Below are 22,980 nucleotides of genomic sequence, written 5' to 3'. Positions count from 1 at the left end.
TATTGTGTGGAAGTTGGATGAAATGTTCTGTAGACATCAACTAGGTCCATTTGATCTATGATATATTTTAGATCTTGGATTTCTTTATTGATTTTTTGTTTGGATGACCTATCTACTGATGATAATGGGGTGTTAAAGTCTCCCACAACCACTGTGTTGGAGTTAATATATGCTTTTAGTTCCTTCAGGGTATGTTTGATGAAATTGGGTGTGTTGACATTGGGTGCATGTAGGTTGATAATTGCTGTTTCCTTCTGTTCTATTTCCTCTTTTGTTAGTGTGGAATGTCCTACTTTATCTCATTTGATCAATGTAGGTTTGAAGTCTACTTTGTCAGAGATAAGTATTGCTTCTCCTGCCTGTTTTCAGGGGCCATTGGCCTGGTAAATCTTCTTCCTGCCTTTTATCCTAAGCCTATGCTTATTTCTGTTGGTGAGGTGGGTCTCCTGGAAGCAACAAATTGTTGGATCTTCCTTTTTAATCCAGTTCGTCAAATGGTGCCTTTTAATGGGGGAATGAAGTCCATTAACATTAAGTGTTAGGCCTGGGATACCTAGCAAGTTCAGGGTCATCCTGAGTTATGTAAAAAGATCATGTTCCAAAATAAAAAGCAAGGCAAATAAAAAATGACAGTTGGAAAGACTACGAATAAACATGGAAAACTTTGCAATACTCTGAGAGTAGAAAATTGTTTTTCTCTGTATGAGTTTCTTAGACTGAGTATTCAGCTTTGATAGAGTTCATGAAGGAACGGGAAGAAAAGGGCATCTTGCTAGCCAGTCCAAACAGCTGGTAAACACACCTGTGATCAGTTAGTGCACCTTTATATCCAATATTTTAACAAGTATGAAAGTCTAATACAACAGAATTGTAGCAGTTTTTAATGATGTCAGAATGAAAACAGGGCAGTGGGATTACATGATTCCTGCCTTTAAAAATGTTAGCTTTCAAATAAAAAGGAAATGGTGATTATTGTATTTAAGCAATATACTCTTTAATGCTAGATTATGAAAATGGGAGGGCTACAAACAAGGAACCAGTGCCACAGTCTTTGGAAGTTGTCTCATGAGCAGCACAGGCTAGAACAAGGCAGGTCAGCCATTTCCTGTGCCTGGAGAACCAGGTCACCGCAGTCAGTGTGAATAGGATTATTTCCTATAATCTCCAGGTTCCTGTTGTAGATTTGATTCCATGGTAAGGTCAGAAAAACTCAGGAGCTGAAGTTGTAATATTTTTGAGGGTTATGTGTAGTTCTTAGGTATTCTCTTAGTTCTGCCTTTACTTGTGAGGAGCCTGGGGAAAAGTTCTTTGCCTGGGTTGTCTTTCTTTAGCTTTTCCTATTGGCTTAAGATTCATAAAAGCCTAACTGTCCTGTAATGAATATTACTTTCTACACATCTTTTCTTCTTCTTGTTTTTTACATATAATTTTGTGGAAGAGGAGGGATTTTATGCTGGAGACTTTCCTAACTCTTTGGAGCTCAGTTTGCTGCAATGGCCATGAGAGTGGGAGCTATGGACTGTCATTTTAATATTGAGTTGTAAGGGCTCTTTATATATTTAGATACAAAGCTCTCATCACGTGTATTATTTGCAAATATTTTCACTTATTAGTGTCCTTTAATGTGCAAAAGTTTTAATTTTGATGAGGTTCAGTTCATTTTGCTTTGATTATTTTGGAGATAGGGTCTTTCCAATTATTTGCCCCCTTCAAGTGCCAGCTACTCTGCTGCTTGAGCCATACCTCCATTCCATTTTTCTCCAGTTATCTTGAAGATGGAGTCTTGAGAACTATAACCCTGGTCTGACCTCATAGAAACCACTGTCTTCCCAAACGTAGCCTCTTGAGTAACTAGGATTACAGATATGAGCCACTGGTGCCTGGCAGCAAGAATGATTGAATGTACCAGGTGTCCAAAACAAAGGAAAGCACTTAATCCAAGGTGAATTTAAACCAAACTCCCAATCTATTGGTTTTTTGTTTTTTCTTTTTACCATGACTACTCCTAAAGTTAGAGCACGCAGTGTGCTTCTTAGCAGATGTGCCTGTGCCCATATCTGGATGTATACTAGCTTTGCTTTGCTTTACTACTAATTTTTTTTTTTTTTGCAGTACTAGAGCTTGAACTCAGGGGCTTCACCTTGAGCCACTCTGTCAGTCCTTTTTATGATGGGTATTTTCAAGATAGGGTCTGTGAACTATTTGCCTGGGCTGGCTTTGAACCGTAGTCCTCCTGATCTCTGCCTCCTGAGTAGCTAGGGTTACAGGCATGAGCCACCAGTGTCTGGCTCTAATAAACTTTCTTGATCTCTAAAAAAGTAAATAAATAAATAAATAAAACATTAAGTGTTAGTACTGATAGGTATGTGGTGATTCCTGTCATTTAGTTGTCTTAGTTGTTTGAAGGTTTGATTGTGTGTACCTAAGTTGAGGTTACTCTCTATTTTCTTGCTTTTTCTTTTCCTGTAGTTTGGTGCTGCCTGCCCTTTCATGGTTATGTTGGGTTTCACTTTCTGTGTGCAGAATCCCTTGAAGAATCTTTTGTAGTGGTGGCTTTGTGGTCACATATTGTTTTAGTTTCTGCTTATCATGGAAGACTTTTATTGCCCTATCTACTTTGAATGACAGTTTTGCTGGGTAGAGTATCCTAGGGTTGAAGTTATTTTCATTTAGTGCCTGGAAGATCTCACCCCATGCTCTTCTTGCTTTTAATGTTTCTGTTGAGAAGTATGCTGTGATTTTGATGGGTTTACCTTTGTATGTTATTTGTTTTTTCTCTCTTACAGACTTTAATATTCTTTCTCGGGTCTCTGTACTTGTTGTTTGAATGATAATATGCCATGGGGTAGTTCTATTTTGGTCTGGTCTGTTTGGTGTTCTGGAGGCCTCTTGCATCTGTATGGGAGTAGATTTCTCTAGATTTGGGAGATTTTCTGTAATTATTTTGTTGAATATATTATGCATTCCCTTTGCTTGCACCTCTTCTCCTTCTTCAATGCCCATGATTCTCAGGTTTGGTCTTTTGATGGAGTTGGTGAGTTCTTGCATTTTCTTTTCACAGGGCTTGAGTTGTTTTACTAATAGTTCTTTGGTTTTTTTTTAATTACCATTTCATCTTCGAGTTCTAAGATTCTGTCTTCTGTTTGTTCTATTCTGCTGGATTGACTTTCCATTTTGTTTTGCAATTCTGTTTCGTTCTTTTTTCTGATGTTTTCCATATCCTGAGTCCCTTCCTCTTTAATGTTGTCTATTTTCTTCCAGAGTTCATTTATCTCTTTATTAATTGTGTTCTTTGTTTCACTTTGGTGTTTATACAGTGCTTCTATGGTTTCTTTTATTTCTTCTTGTGCTTTTTCAAAATCTCTATTTTTGTTGTCTTGGAATTTCTTGAGTGTCTCCTGTACATTTTGGTGGACCATATCCAGTATCATCTCTATAAAATTCTCATTGATTACCTGTAGTATGTCTTCTTTTAGATTATTCTTGTGGGCTTCATTGGGTTCTTTGGCATAGTTTATCTTCATTTTGTTGGAGTCTGGATCTGAGTATCTGTTTTCTTCATTTCCCTCTGGTTCCTGTACTAATTTTTTGCTCTGTGGAAACTGGTTTCCCTGTTTTTTCTGTCTTCCCATCATTGCCCTTGGTGTTGTTATTGTCCCTGTACTGTGTGGAATTATATATTTTCTAACTTGTAATATTAACAATGGTGATATTAGGATGGAAGGGTGAGAGGAGAGGGAAAGCAAAGAAGTTAAAGAAAAAGGGAAAAACAAATAAAGAAACAAGTAAAAAACCCAAAACAAACAAACACACAGAAAAAAGTTTCAAAGATATAAACAGGGAGAGATAGTGTACTAGTCAACAGTAGCTAAACAGGCATTAGAGAGACAGAGGATTGAAAAAAAAATCTCCAAGTTCAAATGCAATAAAGTTTCATTCTTAATAATTTTAATGTTTATTCCTCAGCCTCCAATCCTGGAGATGGTGTTTCAGAAGTAGTTCTGTTGTCTTAACAAAGGGGAAAAAAACCAACAAACAAAACAAAAAACCCCACAAAGTGTCCCAAGTTCAAATGCAGTACAGTTTCAGTAAATTTTTCAGCATGCAGGTGTAGTTCTGTTGTTGTCTCATCAAAGGAAGAAAGAAAAAAGAAGAGTCTGGAGACAGCTTTGGAAATGGATATCTGAGGCTGTGGCTCACCTGCCCACTGCTTCATCCTGCTGTTGCTAGAGGCTTTATTTATGCAGACCTCAGGAGTGAGCTTAACACTCACCAAGCCCCACAGGCTACATTTACTTAAGAGTTCTCCTGGATGCAGCTGCCACTGCTACAAGCTTTCCCCTTTCCAAGCACACTGTGGGAGGTGACACTGCACCCACTTTCTCAGGCCTGGGTGTTTATTTACAGTTCACATGGGAAGTGGGCCTTCCCCACTCTCCTGTGGAGTTTTCCTCCTACTGCCACTTTTACAAGCTTTCCTGCTCCTGGTTGCTGGGTGGTGCTGCTGCTCTTGCCTTTTCCAGTGGCTTGTTTATTTACAGTTCTGTGGGGGATTTCCCCTCCCCTCCTTTTTGGTGCTCAGGGCATCCCATCCTCTTTGCTACATGTCTTTATTGTTATTGCTTATTATTCAGTTTCTCTTTTTTCCCTGGGTGGGGGTTGGTCTGTCCAGGGGGCTATGCTATCTGGCCTAGGGTTGTCTGTGGGAGTACTGTGTGCTGCTTAGCTCACTTTGTGGTCTGCGTCTTCCCAAGCAGTCTGGGCTCTGGTGTCTGGCAGTGGCATGGGATCCCTCCTGGTTTCTCTGTTTAACGTGAAGTGGGGATGCTATGTGTGGGTAGGGTGTTTGAGGAGTCAAAATTTTGCCTCTTCTTGGTGTTTTCTCCTGTAAGGTGTATCTCCAGTGTCTCTCCAAGATTTTACTTTAGGAAGCATGCTTTCTGCTTCCTCACTTTAGCCACCATCTTAGAATCTCCTTCCCTTATTTCTTCAATGACTCACTGATCATGGAGCAACATATTGCTCAATCTCCAAGTATTTGAGTATTTTTTGCTATTTCTTTTGTTGTTGAGTTCTAGTTTTATTCTAGTTTTATTGCATTGTGGTCAGACAGTATGCAAGGGGTTATTTCAGTGTTCTTATATTTGTTATGACTTGCTTTGTGACCTACAATATAATCTATTTTGTAGAAAAGTCCATGGGCTGCTGAGAAGAATGTATATTGTGCTGTTGCAGAATGGAATACTCTGTAGACCTCTCTCAGGTCCATTTGACCTATAGTTTCATTCAGTTCTAAAGTTTCTTTTTTGATTTTTTTTTTTTGACTGAATGATCTATTAGTAATAGAAGAGTATTGAAATCTCCCACTATCACTGTGTTGGGGTTTGTCTGTGTTTTTAAGTACAGTAGTGTATGTTTGATGAAGATCATTTCCTTCACTTTGAGCTCATTTTTATGTACACTTTAGTATCATCATGTCTAATTTAAAACTTTCTTGTGCATATCTATGGTGGTACTTAGACTGCTGTTATAAAGTTATTGGAATATTCAGGATAACTAAAAGCAGGTACTCAAGAGGTAACTTTTGAACAGTTTTATTAGGGTCAAATCATTTTAAACTGAAGCTGACTAAACGTGCCTGACTAGATGTGGACAGGTGATCTTAATCTGTCTCATTCTATTGTAACAATTCAGATTCAACTCTTTTACAGTATGTTTGGGTAAATTAACAGATGTGTTTTTGTAAATTGTAATTATATAGAAAAACATGTTAAAGTTGCTTTTCTTCCAGGTATCCACTGAGTGTTTTATTTTATTGGAAAAAAATAATTTTGTTTAAATTTAATAAAAAATGTAAAAGATGTTTCAATGCAAATCAAAGGGAAAAATGAGAAAAAATCATCAGGTAGAAAAGAAGTTAGAAGGTGCAAAATACTTCTGGGGGGGTGCAGGATAAGAAGCAATAGGGAAAAAGGTAATGCTTTTAGATGAGAAAGGAACTCTAGAGTAATGTTTGATATAAAAGATTGTTCCAAAATGAAAAGGAAAGAGGGCCAGAATCCCAAAGATTTAAGAAAGTTGTAAAATATGTGAGTAAATCTTCAAAAGTATATACAGATTAAGCTTATAAAAATTTGTATGTGTGATGAATTTGGCTATGTAAAGGATTTTCTAACATCAAGACTTAATATATTGATTTAGAACTAATTTTTTGTCTATAACAATAAGGCTGCCTTAAGAATTCTGTTATGCTCTCAGTAATATTTACAAAAAACTGTCATAAAGGAAAGATTTTATGTTTTATCAAGATAGTTGCTTGTGTTCTCTGAAGATTTTGTGGTTTTGACTCCTTAAGAAACTGAGCCTTAACTAGATCAGAGTTAAGTGATTCTAAATATGTTTAGTTCCCTACATTTGTGACCAAAATTGTATATAGATCTGCGTATGTCTAAATGCTGTATGAATGTTCACAGAATTAAAAATGTATATGTTTAGTACATTTAAAATAACCATCTAATACTCCCTTTTACCAAAGTGCTTCTACATACAAAAATGGTCAATTAAACTTTTGGCATTTGTCTGTAATCAATATAATTCAGATGAAAAGAATGTACCATTTAGGTAGCTTTGCTATTTCAAGCCTTACCTATATCTTAAATAAATAAGTGCTATTGTACATATGAGATACATTTATACATTGAAAATGAGACTATGTGGGGTCATTGGAACTGTAAGAGCTCTAATGTTTTGATTTTTTATCAGTGCTATACATCTATTATCTCTATTGTCTTATCTAACTAAAGATTCAAAAATTTACCTCAAAGATTAAGACTAAATATGTATATATGACATCTGTTTAGCTGTGGGGCTAATTGCTGCTAGTTCCTTTGTATGTTAACTGTATTTATGTTCCCCAGATATTTAAGTTTTATACAATGAAAAATTTAGGAAAACACTTTACCAATTTGGTGTCTTCCAAATTAAAATGCTTAGTACAGTCTTACATCCATGTGTTCCTAATTGTAACAATGAGAGTGTAATAATCCTAACATAATGCTGTCAAGCATAATTATTATCCTGAAGTGCTGTATGCAATGAAAATAACAAGAATGTTCTGTCAGTTGCTACAATTTTTCACCACAGAGGTTTTTCAAAAATTTCACAACTATACTCTTTTGTCATTGCAGTTTTGATCCTTCTCTGGAGCATTTGCAATCAAGCTTATAGAAGATGATTCCTATAAATACTTATTTGTCAAATGAGTTACCTTTAAATATTTGCTTTTGCTGGATTTTGTTTTGTATTTTCCATTTAAAGTTTTGTAACTGTCATCTGTTGATATTCTATGAAAGTACAACTTCTAACAATATCAGCTTGAGCAACATTTTTGAGATACTAGGATATCACTTATAAAATAGACAGAATTCAGTTTAATGTACTTTTGGTAAACCCAGCCTAAATGCCACTTCTAAATCTCTTTATTGCTCAGATTTGGCCAAAAGGATCTTATTGGCCCTGACTTCCACCTGACCTTTCTATCACATCCCCTTTGATCTGGGATTGGATCAGACCAACAGGGACATCTCATCTCAGCCATGAGGGAAGATCTACCTGTACAAAGTTCATCCAGGTGATGAATCACTATTAAAGTCAGACCATAGGGTGATTAACTGATAGATACCTTAGGAGAAAATTGTTCAAAGACAGACAGTTTTGAAAAAAAAAACTCATAAAACAAGGGAAGTCAGAAACCAAATTGAGTCACTTATGTGAACACTTCTAAAAGTAGCTACATCTGAGAGGTCATAACGAAATGTTTCATAGGTCACACCTAGGGGAGGTCACATACAAGAGAGGGAGAGGAAAGAAGGAAGTTAAGAAGGTGATATGGTTGATGTATTCTTTATATAAGAATAAATACAGAATGTTTAAACCTGTTGAAATCACTATAAGAAGGAGACTAAGGTAGGAAGAAGGAAAATAGAGGAGATGAACCAATTCAGGTTACAATACATGTATACATAGAAATGGCACAAGGAAACTCCCTGTATAGCTATCTTAAACAGACAAAAACTCATATTTTTCTTTTATGAAATCTGAGAACAAGAAGGCAGAATAGGTCCTGTCTGGGGGGCTGGTACTGGTGGGAGGGGGGAGGATGTGGGGAAAAGGTGTAATGCAAATACTGTGTATTCATGTATGTAAATAGAAAAATGATACCTGTTGAAACTATTCCAGGAATGGGAGATGGGGGGGGATAAAGCAGAATGATGAAGGGGTGAATTCAAGTATGGTATATTTGATATATTGTAAGAACTTTTGTAAATGCCACATGTATCCCAGCACAACAATAAAAAAATCAATTGAAAAAAAGAAATGTTTCATAAGCATGGCTATCTGATGATATAAAAAGCCCATGCCTGTCTACCTTCCAACTGGATAGGAACTTTCACCTTTGCCTTTCTATCACCTGCTAATTATATAGTTCCAGGAGAAATCTACATTCCTCTTCCTATGTATGGACAGTCATAACCTCTTAGAAATAGGTGGACTACGTAGCTCATACTTCTATTACTTGGCCTCTCAACTTATAGAACAAGTCACTCAAGGATGACCCTGTAGGAAATCAGGTGGTCATGGCTTTGTTGATTTCTCCCTTTCTTAGGACCTTTAGTTTCCCAATTACTTCTTCTCCTTGTTGGATTTTACATCATTAATACAGACTGATACTACTGAGCTTGATTCCTTCATCTCCTCCCTTCCCACTAAAGTAGAAAAACCTGAAGAGGGAAGCCACTTTTCTACATAGTGAGTTTAGAGTGATTAATAGGAAGTTAATAGGAAACTACATGGTCGTTTGAACCATAGGATTTGCATTCTTCAAAGCTACTTCATTTTTATTTTATTTGCTTTGTAGAAATCCAAGAATACGTAAATATACTATTAACCTTAGTTTTGATAACTTTTGTTTTGTGTGCCTTTTAGCCTTTAGAAAAAAAAAGAACAAAGCCTCTGAAGTGACAGTTTATACATTATGCAAGATATATCCAACTTTAATTTTTCAAAAAGTTGAATTGTCACCAATTTTTCAGAGTCAAATGAAATAGGAGCATCTTATTCTCTTTGGTTCATAGGGTAGAGTTTGGACAGTCTGAACTATGAGCATGTGTCTGCACTGCTAGTAATCCAGCAACAGAATGTAGACATAGTGACAACAATAAACAGCACAGTAGATGGAGACACTGATGTATGCTCTTGGGTTGGGAATAATCAGTATACTAAACACATCATTTTCCATTGACTACTTTTCTTGGAAGACATTTTTTATATAAGTGATGAATGAAAATTATGAACGAAGACTGTTGAGTACTAAGTTAACTTAGAGTTGACCTGAGGTAGTTAAGAATGATTAGCATGAGAAAATTAAAAATCAGATGAAAATTCAGTTTTGGCCAAAAAGGTCTTATTTGACTCTGACTCCACCTGACCTTTCTATCATTTCCTCTTCGACCAGGATCAGATCAGACCAACAGGGACATCTCATCTCAGCCATGAGGGAAGATCTACCCATACAAAGCTCATCCAGGTAATGAGAGACCATTAAAGTCAAACCGTAAGGTGATTAATTGGCAGACATCTTAGAAAATTTCAGGACCTTTTTTAAAATTCTGTAGTAAACAGTAAAATCCAACCTGGCACATATTAGCCATTTATTCTGGCATCTAGAGGTTTCTAAAACTTGAGGCTGAATTGATGGCAGTCTAGAGGTAATATATCCCTAAATGAAACTTTCCCCCTAAAACTATAATGTACATATTTCTCAAAATAAACGCCAACTAGTTCCAGTCTTTAGAGATGCTCTTCATATGAAAATTGCTGTTTGAAATAGAAATAGCAATAGTTTCTAGTTTTATATCTGAAATTAAAAATACATTGTAACACCAAAGGAGCTGATTTGTTTCATCTATTGTAAACCAAAATTCTTATTAACAAAAAAGATTTCTTTGATAACATGCTTAATTTAGCTGCAGTTTCAAATGTGTGGTTAATTCTCATGACTGTTAGATGATTTTGTTTTTTTTTAATACTCAAACCATCCCAAAATGCCTTCTGTAGTAATTGACAGTGCAGTGTCTGTATAAGCAGAGACCTGCCTGTAAATTCTTAACAATACCCAGAGGCAACCTCATCTATTAGAGTTAGTTTTATTGAAGGGAGATGTATTGGCTGAGAGATCAGCCTGTTCTAACTCCTTTGAAAAGGCATTATAGAATCTTTATTACCCACCTTGCCTATCTAGAGAGCAGACCCTTGGTTTTCCAACCAACATCTGCAAAAACTGAATTTGTTAAATTTCCATCAGAGTTGCCAGCTTTTTTTTTTTTTTCTTAGCTTCCTTAATGAAGGAGAGGCTCCTTGCTTTGAATATGCTCATTACATTCAAATTAGAGTTAAAACAGTGGCTTCTCAACCCTAGGAATGTAAGTGCTAATGAACAGAAAAAGGGTTGCCAGTGAAAAATTACTCAGGAAATCTACATCTCTGCACCACTGTTTGAAGCACTTGGGAAAAGGTTCTAATATTAATGCCTCTTGTCAGAAAACCCTTACAACCTCTATTAAATCATCTTCTCTATCGACGATGCTGTAGTTATAAATAGGCTCACAATGAATTCTGAGTTCTCTACATGTAAATCATGCCACATACCATTATCTGATATCCTTGAATTAGGTATGCGTGGCCTTGGGGGCAGTAAAGGATAGGTCGATGCAGCCAGCTGTCTCCTTCAGTAATAACTGCTGTACGTTAAAGACTAACAACCAGACAATAAATAACATTTTCAAATCTGCATCCAGACTCTGAGTAGGAGAGAAATGAATAATGATTTTCTTGTGTTAGATTGGACTTAAGCAAAAGGTCAAATCTTTCAGCAAAAGGAACAACAGCTGCACAATCCAGTTAATCATAGACAAAAGTGTATGTGTAAACCTGAGAGCAGGATAATTAACGGGTCTGCTTGTTTTTTAGTGTATACCATTGTGCCATTTTGTTCTAGCAAAGCCTATTTTCTTTCACCTCTATTGCTCACTTCTACTCCTTTTAAAGCAAGGTGAGAGGTTAACAGATTAAATCCAGTTCAGAACAAGAAGTTGGGAGTAATTGAGGCTATATTTGAGCATTGTATTTAAATAAATCAAGTGCATCTTTTCAATATAGACAAGGTCTTTGTGTATGGCCTTTACTGAGTTAGAATTACTAATTTTTATAAGTATAGTAAAATATCTGGGTCTATTTGCATGCCTTCTATGAGGACATAAATATTTCTGATATTGACAAAGTTTAGTAGAAAAGTGATATGTAAGAAGAAGAAATATTATTAAATTAAAAAGGGATAAATTGTTTCTGTAAAAAACCTGCTGTGAAATTTTAATTTTCTTCCTCCATATAGCTCTGGAAAAATCACCTACATCAAAAGGTTGAAGTCCCATTAATGTTTGTTTTATGAGAGGAAAGACCTGATGAACTGTAGTTTATTTGAAAATGATTTCTATTTTATTACTTTATTTGTATGATATTGTGTATGTGTGTGTGTGTTCAAACAGTGGTGTGGTATGGGATCTCAGATGCTAAAATGTACTCTGATTTACTGCAATAAATAACCGCAGACTTTTTAGCTATTTCCTTCCCCAGCCTCCACTCTCTCTGTTTCTGTGTGAACAATACAAGTAAACCTCTGCTTCATCCCCCTTTTGGGAGGGTGTTTTTCACTAGTGATACAAATATTGTTGTTTTTGCTGGCAAGTAATTCACCAGTGGCTCATTTCCATCAGCTTTTATTTCACAGCAATTGTAAAATAAACCACTCGTAGCACATGCTGTTAATGTCTGGTCCCTGGGGTATAACTGATGTTTTGTGCTATGGGTCATGTGCTAGCTAAAGTGTGCATTAAAAAGGGAGAAATTAATAGTACTACCACTGAGTCCAGATAAATGGTATTCAATGGGCAATGTCTTCCAACTTTAATAGCATCATAGCTTAGTATTTTGTTGGTTTCTTTTAGAGGCCAATTTTAATGCAAATTTAAGGGAAAAATAAAGGACATGCTAATATAATGGATACTCAGAGGCAGGACTGATCAGATACTGAAGTTTCATTTAAACATTATATTCTTGTCATTATGTCTTTGATTTTTATTTTATATTTGGTAAGACAGTAAAACTAATGGCATAGTTACTAGATTCTGTACTTCTGCAGAACTTCGTAGACATACTTATTATCCCATGCTTGACAACTTACATTCCAACTATGTATTTTAAGAGTAAAAATGGTAAACCATTTTTTCTTAATTATGGAAATCATATAATTGGCTTCAGTGGTGGAACTTGTATAATGTGTGTACTAATTCTAATTGGACATTGTTTTCATGGTATTCTGTTTTACAACAATTAAGAAATCCATCACAACACAATTCTTTTTAAAAACATCCTGTAACACTTTTTAGGTATTATCACTTTTCTCCTACCAACATTGATGGATGGTACACTGTTCATCTTTCAGATAAAGATGTTGTCATACTGAATTGATTATTTGGGCACAGAAAAGCATGTTCTTGCTGGTTTTCTGTATCAAGTTCTGGGCTAGGTGATTTCGTGTTCATACAGAACTGATGTTCTTTAGCTTCTCCTAACTGCAACAGTATAATTTAGATATGCAGTATCACCCTTTTCCTTAATTTATACTCCTATCCCCATTTAAAGATGTATAGTTCCTCTAATAAGATGTTAGTATGCATAAGATTTTAGGAAATGAAGTTGATTCTTGCTATTTTAGGTAGTTATGCTCTATAAAGTTACTCTGAACACTGAATTAGTGGATGCTAAATTATTGCTTCAAAGGTAAATACAGAATTTGGTTCCTGTGAGCCTCTAGTCATGACATTGTACCCAACTGATCAATGCATAACCTTGTTTTATATCTGTTGCTATTTGAAGACACCTTATTGAATACATATTGTTAATTAACATTGATCTCATGACCAACAGCATTCTAACTCATGCCTGAACAAAGCATACCTAACACATGTATTTTCTTTCTAGGCACATTGTAGCCCTCTTGTTCTTAGGAACACTAGACAGCACTTCAGAACTATGCTTGGGAGCCATAAACAGCAGAATTTAAAACAGCACACACAGCACTAAATAGACTGCAAAGAGAATGCTTGTTTGGTGTTTGAGAGCTAAAACAAGAAGGCAGAGCTTCGCCCTGTTGAACCTCAGCAGAGAAAATGTGCTTCAGGAAACTCACATTTTTCACTGATCTCTGCATATGTCTGTAAAAATGCCTGTAGTATTGATTTTAGTGTTACAAATATATTTTAGCAAGTATGTGAATTTTCAAATTTGGAACCTGTGAATAATGTTCAACTGCATTAAAAATATGGAAAATAACACAATCAAAACAGCTGAAAGGGTTGGGAATGTAGCTCAGTTGTAGATCATTTGCTTAGCATATACAAGGTCCTGAGATAAATTCCTATCATTGATTAAAAACAAAAGAAAGAAAAATAAGAGGGAAGTCAAAGTAGCGGATGCCACTTAAAATTAAGATTTATGTAGCCCTATTTTTAAAAAGTTTGTGAGCTATTGTATCCCTACTGTATTAATTCTCCTCTTCTCCCTTCCAAATTTCTTGTCTCAATTTCTGCTCCTACAGTTTGTCTCTCTTCCCCACACTGACTCCATATTCTCTTTGCTCTTTCTTAATCTTTTGTTGAACAAGCTTAAATTCTTCAATAATTCTTTCTAGGTCCTCTGGGATATAACCCTTATTTGATTCCTGCACTCCAGTCAGGATACTGACATACAGAGTAATAGTCTTCACTGCTGAGGCATCACTGTTGTAGAATGCTAGAAACTCTCTGGTTTCTTGCAGTCTTCTACCTTTGTACATTCCTAAGCATGAGGTTCTACCTCTCAGTCCACACAGCAGAATATTCTGCCCATACTGTCTTTGGTATTTTAAAAATGTGAAGAAAAATCAATCAAATTTCAACTATGGAGTATAGAACAGACTTTTAATGCCAGTGATATGATAAGAAAAAAAGCTTTAAGAGAGAAAGTTGTTTTTTTTAATTTGTTTGTATAACTGAGTCTAATTTGGGGGATAATTCCATATTTTGAGATCCATATCAGCATTATTCATTGTAATTCCTAAACTGGAAAAAATCCAGATACATTTCAGTAGTAGAATAGATTGATCTCTTGTGTCATATTTGTATATTAGGCAGCAAGAAACACAATAGATTATATACAAAAGTATGGATAAATTTCATAGTAATCTGTTGAATGGAGGAAGCTAGATATAGTAGCAAACATACTGAATATTTCTGTTATTTAAATTTTTTAAAAGGCAAAACATCATAAGTCATGATAGTGAACATTGGGCGTACAAGTGTGGTACCTGAGGAGGATAGGAATTTCTGATATTCCACTTGCTTTTGCTTTTTTTTTTTTTTACATAAACATGTTCCATGGGAGAAAATACATTAAGCTATGTATATTTATGATGTGATCTCTATTCTGAATATTGTATTCAAGAAAATAGTTCTAAATACACTAAGGATATGAACTCATTTAAATAAATGACACGATTTGATTAAAAAATAGATTAATATCTGCTGATGTACAAGCATACCCGAGTTGCCTTGTTAAGTGAAACAAGTTGCAAGAGATATAGATATTATTTTTACATATGGTAGAAAAAACAGAAATATCTATATATGTGTCCATGTTTACATGTGGGTGGGCAAGAGGAAAGGGTGAAAAATATTCACCAGATGTTAATGTTGGGGCTGGGTTTAGAGGTCTGGAGACTGTTCAGGGGGAGGTGATTAACTTTGCCTTTTTTACAATTTTTATTATATTATTTGATTATTATAATGGCATGTATTAATTTTATAACTTCTAAAACCAAGAAATACAAATGTTTTGTAAAGAAAAATGGTGAGTTGAGGTCTGATCTAACCAAAATGTATATAATATGTAGCTCCTTCAGCATGAAACAGTCCCACCTGTCAGAAATAAATGAAGATCTCAAATGCTCATCATTTTTATAACTTAGCCTATGGACACTTTGCTATTTGTAGACTTTTTCTTTTTAAGCCTTTACATTTTTCTAGTCATGCTGGCCAGCTATGTAGGAGGATGTTGCATAGTTTCCATGTTTGTATTTTCATTACATCATGAAGTCTATGTGACTGTCTGGCCTTTCTACCTAGATCCTCTAGAGGCTGTGTCCCCAGCCGAATACGAAGGTAATATTCTTTGCTAATTTTTCTAATTCTCAGGCTCTGACACTTTCAATTATTTGTTTCTTAACTAATTTGTTTCTCAGGTGAAGTTACTCAAATATTCCATGACTTCCTATACTCTTGCTTATCACCTTTGAGCTAATATTATCAAAATACAGAGCCAAATTAAAGGCTTTTTTTTTTTTTTTAACTTATCTTGGTTATTACATCCACTGATAATTTAAGGAATGGAAGATGTCCTGAACACTCTGTTGCCTATGCATGCATCATACTATGTGGGATCACTAGAAGTGACTCAGGGCTGTTTTGCACTTGCCTGTTAGCTCAGAGCAATGTTGGGAACAGTGGGCACAGTAGATGTAGGATAAATTTATTAAGTAGTACTATGTCTTAAACATTATGTGACATTTTGGGTAAAAAAATAACCTCAAAATACTCATAGTCTCATAAGGGAAAAAGACACATTTACAGTTATAATTAAGTGGAAAAGTGCTCTAATCAAGAGATGAAATTACTAGGGAGCAAGTGTTAGGGAATGATTAATTCTGCCTAAAGGGTCCAGTGACACCTTTAAATGCTTATAATCCTGTATCTACAGTACTTAACATAGAATCTTGGCTTCTTGTCTACAGGTAATACCTCTGCAAGCCTCTGAATCCCTCTGAAAGAAGGTAGCATTCTGTCACAGACCTGAAGGACCCCTTACTGATTGCCATAAATCCCTCTGTTAAATAAATAAATCAATGTCTGTATACTTCATATGCAGAATGTAGTTTGGCTTATAGGCCTTGAATTATTCACTTGTTCATGCTTCAACTTGATTTATTTCTTTTTCCATGTGTTTTCCAAAGAAAGACAAATGAAATTGGGTTTAGTGAGCATTTAAAAATGGTCTTGTTTCCAAATCTTACCTTATTCAAACTTTCTCTGACTATGATTTGTTTTAGTAAAATTATCTGTAAAATCATCTCTTGAAAATCTTGCATTCGAAGGCCAGAAAACAGAACTTGAACTGCACAGAATGTTCTATTAATGTAATTACAAAGCTTTGCTACCTCAGAAGAGCTCAGCTGTTATTTAGCAGGTGAAAGATAATAACCACTAAGCATATGTAGATAAGAAAATGATCTCATTGTTTGGTGGGATGGTAAGTGTTTGTAATTTTTACTTTTTAAGACAGGAGATATTTCTTCCATTTCCAACTAAATGTCAGATCCTAAGATGTAAGGAAAACAATATAATAAATTGCAAGTTTAAAACTCAATGAAAAAGACAAGTTAATGCTGCATCTCACAATGTTATCAAAAACATAGATTTGTCATATTTGAGTTGCATTTTTATTATGTGCATATACATTTGGCTTTGTGCAGAATTATATGTGTCAGATTAACTTTTTTATATGGCTTTCCAGCAGCTCTGTGTGGAGCCATATGGGAGACATTTGGTTTTCATCAATTTCTTTTTACTCTTACTTCCACCCCATTGCTTTAAACAGAACTTTCATTCTTTTTAACTATCTGCAGGTTTTTTTTCTGTTGAGGGAGAAAAGCCACTAAAATATTATGAGCTCTAAAGTGATGGGCTGTGAGACAGACTCTCTTTCAAAACCCAGCCCAGAGCTAGGCATTGATCTCATGGGTTGGTGGCTGCTGCAAGCTGTGAGCTGGGATCCCAAGGATCTGTTTTCTTTCATCTCATTGGGAGGATACTTACAGCATGGTTTGCTTCTCTCTTGTGGTCTATAATGGACATGTGGAAAGATTCTGTTTTCAGCCCTGTTATTATGGTGATTTTTGCTAAGCCTGAAATTCACTTTTCAAAGAGGGTTTTTTTTTTTTTTTGTTATTGTTGTTTTAATGTGGGGAATGGTTGTTAGGAGATTTTCTGAGATTTAACTTCAATGGATAACCCTTTAAAGTGATATCAAGACTTCCCTGTAAAGATTTCAGATACATCAACATGATTATTTGCTAACCTCTCTGCCAGGGGAGATATGGAGCAAACATCAATGACTTTCCATAATGAAGCAGCCTAAGACTAGGGAAAGTCTAAGAGAGAATGCCAGCCGTCATTCGAAGTTCGATTTTCCTTACTATTGTAAATCTTTCTCTAGTCATTGTCTGCCCCATATGGTTTTCTTTATTACTTTGGGCAGAGAAAACACTGAAAGAAGCAATACAAATGTTTTCTCTCTCTCTGAATGAATGCCAGTAAATATGTGCTTTGCAATTAAAAAAAAGAAAAAAAAAACAGGCAAGAATCAGTTATAACCATGAGGTCAATTATCACTGGCCACCAGAGTTTGAAATAACCTTACACTGAGGCATTTCACTAGATAGAAGCAGAATCTGTCAAATGAATGGAATTTTAATTTCAACCAACATTCAGTTGTTTAAAAAATGGTATTATGACTAAATGCATACTTAAAAGATAGCTGCCATTTAAAGAGTTTTGCGTAACGTAGGTGAATTCCATTAAATGACAGCTTCCTTCATAATGAAGTAGAAGTATTACGGAGGTTAACTGTCACTTAGTATGTTTATTTCACATCTCTGCACAGCATAGTAAGTGGCAGATACTTTCTTACAATACATTTATTCCCTTGATGGAATTTGAGGACAGGCTAAGAAAATTCTTTTAAATTTTCTGGTAAGTCCATACCTTGCTCAGGTTTAACATTTACTCATGATAGCATCTCATCCCTTGCCTTCCTATTTAAATGCCAGAGGTTAAAATTTCTTACGGAAATTCTCAACAAAAAGCTTTATTTTGTATAATTAAAATCTGGCTCAACCTCAATTCATCCAGCATTTATTACAACATTTAATGGTCTTAGAAATAGTTCTAAGATTTTTTTCATCTTTTTAAAACAATTTTTATTAGGATATATTCATTGTATAGGGGGAATTCATTGTGACAATTCCATATAGGTTTACATTGTACATTGGTTAGATCGTCTCCACCATCTCCCTCCTGCCCCCACCCACTTAAAGCAATTGCAAGAGGTTTTTGTTCTATTTCACGTAAGTATATGAAGTCCATCAACCGTATTCCCTCACCTTCATCTTTCACCCTCCCACATTTCACTCCCCACACTGTGCCTATTTTACAGTCCTGTCCTTTGTTACTAATATTTAAGTACATGTTCAAAGGGGTTTCTCAAGGTATCTCTGCTGTGAGTATACTTTACTTTGGTCCATTCAACCTCTTCCATTGCTCTCCCTTACCCTTTTACCTCCCAACCCCCATTTTTCAACAGCTTTCAATACAATTCATCTTTTCTTTTTAAAAAAAAAAATTTGAAAATGTTTCTAAGTAGTATGCCCAAGTTCCTTCTATCTGTTTCTCCCCTCCCCATCAAGGCAGTACTGGACAATGCTCTTGATTAGCTAGGTGCTCATTCATCATTTTACTCTATCTCTGACCTGACCTGAGTTCTTTCAAACTTACTGTCATCAGCCCATCACACCACTCAGAACCCTTGGACTGAAGCCTGCATAATATTCCATAGTCTACAGTGTAACAACTTATTAAGGAATTCTGTATCTCATCCCTATTCATTAAACAACATGATTTCTAGTATACTACGCAGTTAAGTGAAAACTTCAACATTTAAACAATCTCAGATTACAGCAAATATAATGTGTTTGGAATGACACTTCTGACCTATTGTGTATTTTTGTAAGATAATCACTAACTGACCAGAGTTTGGAAATAGAAAGATGCCAACTAAAATTGAAAGTATCAAAGGACCAGGCTACTTTTTTCTTTTCTTAAAGATATTTAACATTCATATGAATAATTTGATTAAATATAAATATCTTGAAAGTTGCTAAGATATGATACAAATACTCAAGCATTGTTGACTATGACTCCTTTTACTAAAATATTTTCTTTCCATTCCATCTCCTTTAAGAGAAAAAGATACTAATTTCAGAAATTAAAAAGACAAATCATTGTTATTACATCAGTAACACAATTGCATCTAAAGCTATCAAATGTAAATCCAAACATATTAATTATATCATTAAAGTAGCTGAAATACATAGTGATAACAATAGCCTTTCGGTTTAATAGAATGCATAACCAGCTTGTATTATAGAGGTTACTCACAATGAAGATATCCCATTCCATCACCTCATGGAATAAATCAATATAGTCACAGCAACAAAGAATGACTATTTCCATAAAAATGGCATTAAACTATGTGTGTGTGTGTGTGTGTGTGTGTGTTCGGAATGCCACAATTTGAAAGCCAGATAAACTGCTCCAGAGAAAGCAGAGTTGCTTAGTTACATCTGCTGAAAACAATCTGTGCTGTGTATGAGAGCTCATGTCAGCCCAGTAATTACCACAACTGAGATAAAGCCTATGCTAAATGTCACCTGCCGCTGACAAGCACAGGAAGCCAAGCACTGCTAAATGAGTCAGTTATTCTGAAAGTGCTTAGCTCTCCTTGCGGGCTAAAAGCATTTGTCTTGTTTATACAAGGAAAAAATATGCATTATAAAAGGAAAAGAGAGAAGCATGATAATAATGAAAACCTGACCCCAAATCCCCACTGCCCATTGGGAAGGACAGTAGGAAAGAAGGCTAACAGATGCAATCAGGTAGAACGAGAAATGTTAAGGCATTAATGAACATCTCTGAGTCTGGCAGAGTCTACCTTTACCACAAATTGCTCATTAGTCAGTGCAGTGCCATTTCCTACAGTCTAAAATGATCCCCCAAAGACAGCTGAGGTTCATGTTGACAACAACCAGCCAATAACAAATCAGAATGGCTTTCCTCTGTCTGCATATAAAACCCATTGGTACAACATATATTTTAGAAGGGAGTTTACTGGTGTTTTGTTAAATATTTCTGACAAAAACAGGATTAATAATGCCAGTGTGAAGGAAATGGCCAGTTTCTCCTAATTATTTTTTCTTTTCATCATCCTTTAAAAATCATTCTCTTCAATTGTAACTTTATTTTAGTCTAAAAGACTCACCTCACCTGATCACCTGACCCATTCCTGACACCCAAGTGGAAATCTCTCACACCCAGGCAGAGGAGTGAAGTGCACCGAGCACCGAGATCCAGAGGGAAGTCACGCCACCTGGGATTGCTTGTTTAGCACCGTGTGGGAGCCAATGTTGAGGTGATGGTATGGAGCTTGTTACATTCTCTCTGAGGGAACCTCCAGCAGGATCTCATCACTCTGCTGAATCTACTCTCAGCCTTTGGCTTCAGAACCCTTACTTTCAGAACACTGAAATGGCTTAACTTTTGGGTTGCACTTTCCTGAGTTCAGGATTAGTTGCCAAAATGAATATGTACAATAGTAAATTAGTACTGCAAGCCTGAGACTATCTGAAAATAGACCACATTAGCAGCCAAATCATTGCTAGAAGACATTTCCTGATGAGTGTAGAACAAGAAGTAGGGGAATTACATGAATTAAGTGTTTAATTGTGTTGCTTTCACTGTTGGGATGGCTTTGCCAATCTCATGGGAATATAAAGAACTTTGTTGTATATAGGTATTCACATTAAGGATGTGCTTGCCATTGTGACCAGAGGCTTTTGTTAATAATCTATCATTTATCGAAATGTTGTCATGTTCCAGGCACCTGTCCTAAAGGTCTTTAAAACACCTTCCATATTGTACCTTACATGTTCACAAAGGAATGTGGGGGTAAATACCTTAATTATCTCAATTTTACAAATAAATTTATCCCCAGTTACACAATCAAAGCAACATTTGTTTTTGTTTTATCAACCAATTATAAATTGGCCCACACAACAGCCATTAATTTTAGACAAATTTTAAAATTCTTATCACAATATAATAAAGGGAAGTAAGTCCTATGTTAGATAGCAGTAACTGTTTTCTATCATGTAAATATAGCAAACTATAGAAAACAAACTATTGTTCACAGGCTATACTGGACCAGTTGCCTGTTTTTGTATGACCTGTGAGCTAAACATGGCTTTTATATTTCTAAGTGATTACAAAAAGATAAAGAGAATTTTTTATGATACATGCAAATGATAGGTGATTCAACTTTCAATGGCCATAAATAAAGTCTTATTGAAACTTAAGGTTTTGATAGAACAATAATGTCACCATTTATAAATCAGCAGCCATTTTATCCTCAGACCTCACTTGAGAAACTTCCAAGGACAGCCCCGCCCTTAACAGAAATTATAGCTCTCTAAGATAGCCCCACCCCTGCCAGAGACTACCACACATGCGCTAACTTCCTCACCCTTCCTCTTCTATAAAAGCCACACCTGGCCCAAGTTTGCTGCTGCATCATCTTTTCCCCAGCCAGCCTGGCAGTTTGGGCCTGCCATTAAACTTTGCTCTATGGACATAAGACTTTTCTCAACACCTAACAGGTATTGTTTGTTATTGTTTTTGTGCTCCAATGGCAGAATTGAATAGATGTGACATAGACTATATGATCCGCAAAGCATAAAAAATATTTATAGCTGGACTTTTCTAGAAAATAAATTTCCAGTCCCCAATTTAGAGGGATGATATTTTGTAGGACTTTTGTCTGAGAATGTCTATTGAGATTGATGGTGATAGGACAACATTCCACACTAGGGTAGTTATTTTTTATTTTCACTAAATTAGAATATAGGAGGCCATTGAAATAGTGGCAAGTATTTGGGAATTCTGGCAGATGGTTATGAGTATTTACACCATGGACTCAGAAGTGGTAGCAGGTTTTTAACTGAACAGTGTCTTCAAAGCTCCCCTAGATGTTCACACAAGGAGCAGAGGCAATAGTTGGAAGATTTCTCTGTGGAGATCCAATGAATGGACAGCTTTTTTCAACTTTGGTTGCATTCAGCTCTGCAGTGTAGATCATCACATTCTGTGTCATTATTTAAAGTAAGGCCCATACTTACCTGGCAGGGGAGATACCATGATCACAAAGGTGGTTTTCCCAGGGTGAGGCTTATCCATTGCACTCCTGATGTGCTGACTCCTGTGATTTCCCCAAATGTGGGAAACTCGACTTCATAATTTGTGGTAGTGGGGGACTGCATTTGCACTCTCCCCACAAAAAATAAATAAATAAATAAATAAATAAATAAATAAATAAAAAATGAAATAAAATAAGGCCCAAAATTTATCATAAACGTATTTCTTTAATTACTTATAAAAATATTTAAGTGGAAAAGTCAAGCACTTGGGGAAGAAGCCATTCATTGCCATGTTTAATCTTGATAAAAAACAAAACCTCCACAAATCCTGATAACTTATTCTGAAAATTAAAAGGTATTCATTTATTAGCCCTAAGACACAGGTAAGGTACTTAATAGCTTGTTGAGATCTGCTACATGAGTAAGCTGCTTGACATAATAGAAATGGTCTTTATCAACATTATCAGTTGTATGAAGAAATGTTACCAAATCATTTATTTCAGAAATTCATGTGAGAACTTTCCCTCAACTGTCAGGGGAAAAAGTTCACTCTATTTCACTGGAAAAAGTCTTTTATATATGGCCCACTTCTTTACATGACTAAAATTATATATGCATGGTGACTGTTATGTGACTATATTAATAAATTTTAACATTTAACCATTAAATCAAGTGGCAGATTGACTTTAGATTTAATATGACCTTAAATTATATAGGTTATAGACATATATATTATTTGAAAATAC

General features: G+C 35.5%; 1 long non-coding RNA gene and 1 other non-coding gene across 2 annotated transcripts in view; both read left to right on the top strand.

Moving 5' to 3' along the window:
- The window catches only part of LOC141424119 (uncharacterized), a 536,343-nt gene extending 513,438 nt beyond the window's left edge, over window positions 1–22,905 (top strand). Inside the window, exons 5-7 of the long non-coding RNA XR_012448988.1 lie at window positions 7,490–7,630; window positions 9,515–9,586; window positions 20,291–22,905. This is a non-coding gene — a long non-coding RNA (uncharacterized lncRNA). The remainder of the gene's footprint in view (window positions 1–7,489; window positions 7,631–9,514; window positions 9,587–20,290) is intronic.
- On the top strand, window positions 22,209–22,370 carry LOC141424333 (U1 spliceosomal RNA). Its single transcript, XR_012449283.1, has one exon. It is a non-coding gene; the product is annotated as a U1 spliceosomal RNA (small nuclear RNA).
- Window positions 22,906–22,980: the final 75 nt, after the last annotated feature.

Source organism: Castor canadensis, chromosome 6 (assembly GCF_047511655.1).
Source record: "Castor canadensis chromosome 6, mCasCan1.hap1v2, whole genome shotgun sequence".
Classification (NCBI taxonomy): Eukaryota; Metazoa; Chordata; class Mammalia; order Rodentia; family Castoridae; genus Castor; species Castor canadensis.
The sequence above is the reverse complement of the archived record's forward strand: the minus strand, read 5'-3'. Positions and strand labels throughout refer to the sequence as shown.